This window comes from Cryptomeria japonica, chromosome 5, assembly GCF_030272615.1.
Source record: "Cryptomeria japonica chromosome 5, Sugi_1.0, whole genome shotgun sequence".
Taxonomy (NCBI): Eukaryota; Viridiplantae; Streptophyta; class Pinopsida; order Cupressales; family Cupressaceae; genus Cryptomeria; species Cryptomeria japonica.
Window position 1 is genome coordinate 832,060,209 of NC_081409.1, and position 6,041 is coordinate 832,066,249.

The window sequence follows — 6,041 nt, forward strand, 5'->3', positions numbered from 1 at the left end:
TATGCACTTTTCAAAATATCTTCCAATTGAAAATATTCCTCTTTTGCTGCCTTATTTTCCAATGAAAATATTCTCCCATGAAGACATTTCTTTATTTAGAGAATAATCACCTGTAACACCAATTTCCTATGCTTGTAACTAAAAACATTTCACTTTATGTTTGCTTGCCAAATAAGACACTTGGCAATACTGTCTAACATTTTGTGAATATGTTTTGAACCTGCACATGTATTTCACTTTATTAGTGAAAATATGGTTATTCTGGGTAATAATATTCACCATGTACATTCATCTTTTACACATTTTACTCTACTTCTGGGTGAAAATTAAAACCCCTCTTCCTTCATCTTTACCTTAAAGTAAAAACACCTCCAAGTTTATTCCTTTTACACTTTAGTGAAAACACTTTTCTTATGCAATGTGAAACTCATGTTTTATTTAAAATATTTCACTTATGTGCAAATTCCCCCACATGTACATCCTTTAACAAAAGATTTTCACTCCATTCATCTTTTACTAGCAACTGACCCCTCTGTGTAAAAGGAAAAATACTTCCAGAAACATATTTGACACATATATTAATGATTCAATATTTCCTTTGAGGAATTCTCAAACAATCACTGGGCTTTATACAAACCTTTGTAAACATTTTTGAATCTTCTCACTTCCCTCATGCCTTTATTTGTAACTAAAAATCCTTTCCCGTGAATGATTTTTACCTTTATGGGGAAAGCACATTTTAATTCAACCCTTTCACCTTGGTATAAAGAATACTAATTCACTTTGGTATTTTCACATTTACTGATTTATGTTTACTTGAGTGAAAACAATCACTTAACTCCTCATTTTTTGCTTCTCATAAGAATAACATTATTGGAAGACAAAAATAATTGACTGCAGCATCATTTACCTTCATCAGTTTACCATTGCCAGCAAAACATCCCCTTTGACTGACTTTTATTATCATAAATATTTTATTCACCTGAAAGTTATTCCTCATTTGAATTAAAAAAAGAAACTTCCCTTTCACAAAGATTTCTAATGTATAAGATTTCACATAAGTAAAATCACTTTACCATTCTTACGATGTTACTGGCACATTGTCTTTACCAATGAAAAATATTTATGTGACAAATATCACTTAAGTGAAAAACAATATTTGTCACATTGTAATGCCTCTGTTGGTAAGCTATTTTCACATAGAGTGAAAACAAAAATAATAAAATCAACCCTTCACATTCTAGGGTTTTGGCAAAATATCTTTATACTTTGCTAGGCATATATAACTTGCTCCAAATTTCTCATACTTTCTCAAGCAATGGAAAGTTATCATTAAAGGCTTTACACCTGTCAATTCTGAAGCTTCTTCAACAAAAACATTTGACGTATATTTTGCGATTACTACCATCATACAACAATATAATAAAGCTGCCAGTATATAATCCGCAGAAGATATTAGCATTGCTTCATATACACTATTTTTTCTAAGTCCCCGATAATAATCACCACAACAAATAAACTCCATGCACCACTAAATCTTATGACACCTGATACAATACCAAACAATCTTCAGAAATAACTGAAATTTTTAGTGGCGCCAACCATCATCAAATGCATTTGTTTGAAATTTCCTAGAGCTGTTTCAAAACTCCATTTTTTTCTCATTAATTAGTCATTGTAGACCACGATACTGTATTCCTTTGAGTTTTTAATTGAGATTGCTTATCTACCTAATGCCTATTGCCACATCTTGCACACAATCGTTGCTGGGAAAGGTTGTGGAATTCGGCGATACCTCTGCCAAATGCGATTTGCATGAGATTTTAAAACCTTTCCGCATATGTATTTGTGTTGATCCTAAAATCATTGCTTTTGCACCTTGCTTTGTGCATACACATTTTGCATATATCTTTGCTAGTTACAACTATAAAATCTGACAAAAGTTCCTTCATTATCAAATAAATATCCACACTGTTCCATCACTTTCGTGTTTGGCAGAGGCGTGAAGGAAAATAGTAAAGGGTCGATTTGGGGGAATGTGGTGCTAAGAGAAATGGAGGAATTGAGCCTTGCCAGCATCTGCGGCGGCCATGAGACCGGAACAAAGCCCTAATTTCATCCCTCCATCTTTTGGCATACAAAATCCCCTTAATCGCAATGCCGCAATGAGTAACGTCCCTCCTCTTTCCAATCACGCAATCACGGGATTGCAAAGATGTAAATAAAGTTGCAAGGGAGATAACATTGCAATCAACATGGCAAATCTTTAATTTACCGTTAAAATATTTCTTTTGATTTTGATTTTTCTCTTATTTGCTCTGGGGCCCACCAAAATATCTCGAATACAAAGTATGGAGCAAAATTTTAGAAATGATATTTTTATTTTGAAAAGAATTATTGCGCCTCTCATTTATATTTAGACATTAGTTAATCATAATGTATAAATAATACAATATAACCAATCACATGATGGCCGCTCCTTGTGAGGGATGTCGGGTCCCAATGTGGGCCCGACTAAAAACAATTTTGTTCTCAAACAACTGCACCTAGAAATGATCTAAAAACACTTCAACATTCATCTGGATCAACAATTTGCAACATTTGATCTCTGGAAAGTGATTTTTACTGTTTTGCAAAAATGACCAAAACCACCTTTGTACTCCCGAAAACTGCCTTCAAAAACCACTCAAATGGCCACTTGAGACCATGCCATCTGACATGAACATAGTCTGATATACTGACAATCATCTTGCAAAATAGATTTCCTTAAATCTTACTGAGTTTCAATATTTCAATCCCCAAAGTTCACTACTTAGCTGTTTCTGCACTGAAAACTGCCAGAAACCTCTTCAAACCCAATTTCAAAACAATTTTGAAAACATATCAGATGAAACCATGAAGAGCTAGAAACTGACACAAATACTCATTTCACTACAAGGAATCTCATGGATCAATTGGTTTGAGAAAATAATTATCCAGGTGAAAGATATTAATTCTCAAAGTGGCCCATTTACATGTTGTTTCTGAAACACTGAAAAAGTCCATATGTAATGAGCCTTGAAAACTGACCAAATGAAGAGCTTGGGGGCTAAAAATTGGGTAGATGGTAGAAAAACCTATAGAGATTCACGGTGTACTACCAATTTTAATTGCAGGTCAACCAAGTGTGAAATACAAAATTCCAAAAAGGGTACTGAAGTGCTGTTTTACACTTTCTGATTTGCAGAAAACAACAAATTGCAAATGATTTGGCTTTGGCAAATAGGTTAAATGAAATCATACGAGTCTGAAAAATGAGTAGGGTAGTACAAAATTTTGCAGGGAACACAGGGGAACAAGAATTTCCTCATGAAAATTGATAGGGTGCAAGTTATAGGCCTCCAAAGTAGGCTACTCAGGCTTTCCTGGAAATGTGAACCATGCATATTTGTGCAAACCCCTTAAAGTAGGTGCATCAAAAACATGTTAAAACTAATTATAGGAGCTTGCAGATGGATATATGGACTTAATGGAATGTGTCCAACACATTCTCCAAGTGATTTCTCATGAAGTTTACTGGATCCCAACTTATTAGCTCTCAAAAGGGCCTTCTCTAATAGCTTTTCAGTGGTGTATCTCTTCATACCTTAGAAAATTTTATATGGCAACCTCTAAATTTCTTCAAAAATTAGAATGTGCCAACACAAGTATCATCAAATTCATGGCCATTCTACTAATCAGTGTCAAGCTTTGAAAACAAAAATACATTTCATTGATTTAGGCATCATAAAAATAACATTTGACAATGAATGACATAATCATTTCAAATAACATTCAAGTTCCTATTATGTTGCTCCTCACAATTTCAAGTGCAATCATACTTAGTGAGCAACATAATAGTCTATTTATTCTTGTCTCTATGCTTGGGGGGCAAGAATACTATCCTTCCTATTTCTAAAGTTTCACCATTTCTTTTATGAATTGCATTCTTCATAACTTGATGTCCTTTCTTGCATATAATTATCATGTGAGTACATGTGTGTCCCTTGTTAGGACCTATTCTTTGTTTGGAATGATATGTCTCTTATGAATAATCCCTCCTTAGTGGAATATGTGATCTTTCTTTCTCTCTCTCTCTTTGAAGATTACCACTTCTTTTGAGATGCATTTTACATAAACTAATGTCTTTTCTTGCATTGAATATTTGTTCATGTGAATTTATTATGCATTTGCTTATGCCCGATCTCTACTTATAAGTTTGTGTAATTCTTATCATTGTTCTTACACTTGGGGGGAAATGATTTATTTCTCCTCATCTCTCTCACCTCTCTAAGGATCTACTTTTCCTTTATGGAGTGGTGTTTGTTCATGATTGGGTGTTGTTCCTTGTGTGAAGTTATTGTTTGCTTAAGGATTCTCTCTTATAAAAGAGGTGTAAGTCCTTGGCTATAACCTCTTCTTCACTTGGCAATGTACATCTATCATAAAGTTACCCCTCACTTTGGTCAAAAGTGTGTCATCCTTCATCAAGAATCCCTTTCACCTAGCAATAGGAGGAAGGTATGAATTCTTGTTCTCCTTCCCTTATTTTGGTAGAAGATGTTATGTTTATTCAAGATAACTCCTCTTGGAGGTAGATGTCTTTCGAGAAAAGATCTCTTCGCCTCCAAGGATCCCCTTTACACTTGTTGCAAGATATATCTTTTCCAAAGTTATCTTATCCTTGCTTGAAGAGTATTCCCTCTCTCTCTTGGATTTATGGCATTATTGCCTAAAGGATATCTCCTTGGTGTTGAAGGTAAGGTATCCTTGTCTCTAAGCTTCCTCAAGACATCAACATAAAACTATGTTGACATCTTAAGGGGGGGGGGGGGGGGGCGGGGCACCCACATCACTCTCTTTGTACTATATTGTACTATGCTCTTGCATATCATTTTTGCTTGTCTTAAACAGGGTGTTCATTCTCAGAACAAAAGTAAAAACTCTTAGTGAGATGCTTCACACTTAAAACCAGATGCAATATTTGATATATGTCTTAGACGGGGTTACACATCACCGAAAAACAACACAATCTTAAACGGGAAGGCCTCGAAACCAGGCATGTATCTTTGCCACTTGGCATTTACACATTTGCATACACACAATCATCCCTTGGCATATGCATTTACATCACATGTCTTAAACAGGTTGAATCACACTAAAAAACAGAGCAAAGACTCTTAGAGGGGATTCTCTACACTTGAAACCAGACATCACTTGTACACAGGCACGAGGATGGGTGGAACTAGCTAAAAACAACTAGACTATTCTTACTCTCCTCTTCACATGGATCACCTAGATAAAAACATCTAGGGGCGAGTATTCCATGCTCTCTCTCATCATTCTTCTCATGGATCACCTGGATAAACACATCTAGCATGTATTGATGCTCTCTCTTCTTCCTCTCATGAACTCATAGTTTTTCTATTGATAGTTCATGGATAATGCTTTCTTTTCTCTTTTATATGATCATTTGTGCTCGTGAGATGGAATTTTTCAAGAATGGTATTAGTTGTTGAGACATTTTGATATCAAGGTCTCTTCAACTAGTTGACTTGAGGTCTTGTTTTTGGTCTTTAGCTTTTGGGTCTTGTGTCTTTGCCTTTGTTTGTCATTTTGTGTTTGTTTGTCTTTTTATTTTTGTCTTGTTTTGTGTGCCCTTGCATATGTCTTAGTGAGTTAAGATCCTAAGATTGGGGGCTTAGTTCCTCAAAATTAGTGATATCTTATACTCTTTGTGATCTTGCTCCACATTCTTCATCTTCATCTCCCTATCTTCTACTTTACTGCAAGTATTTGTGTAAGCTCATACTCTCGTTAAAGTGGGGGATAAATGTAGCATCCTAAAATTGCACCCCTTGCAATTTTGACTGTATTTTGGGCCCTCACCTTATCGGTCTCATCCCCATGCTTGATCAGAACCTGTTTATGCCTCCCCTTTGCAACCAAACCTCATTTTTTTCATCTTGCACCTTACATAGCTCTTGATCCTAGCCTAGATTAGGGTAGGACTAGGGCGCCAC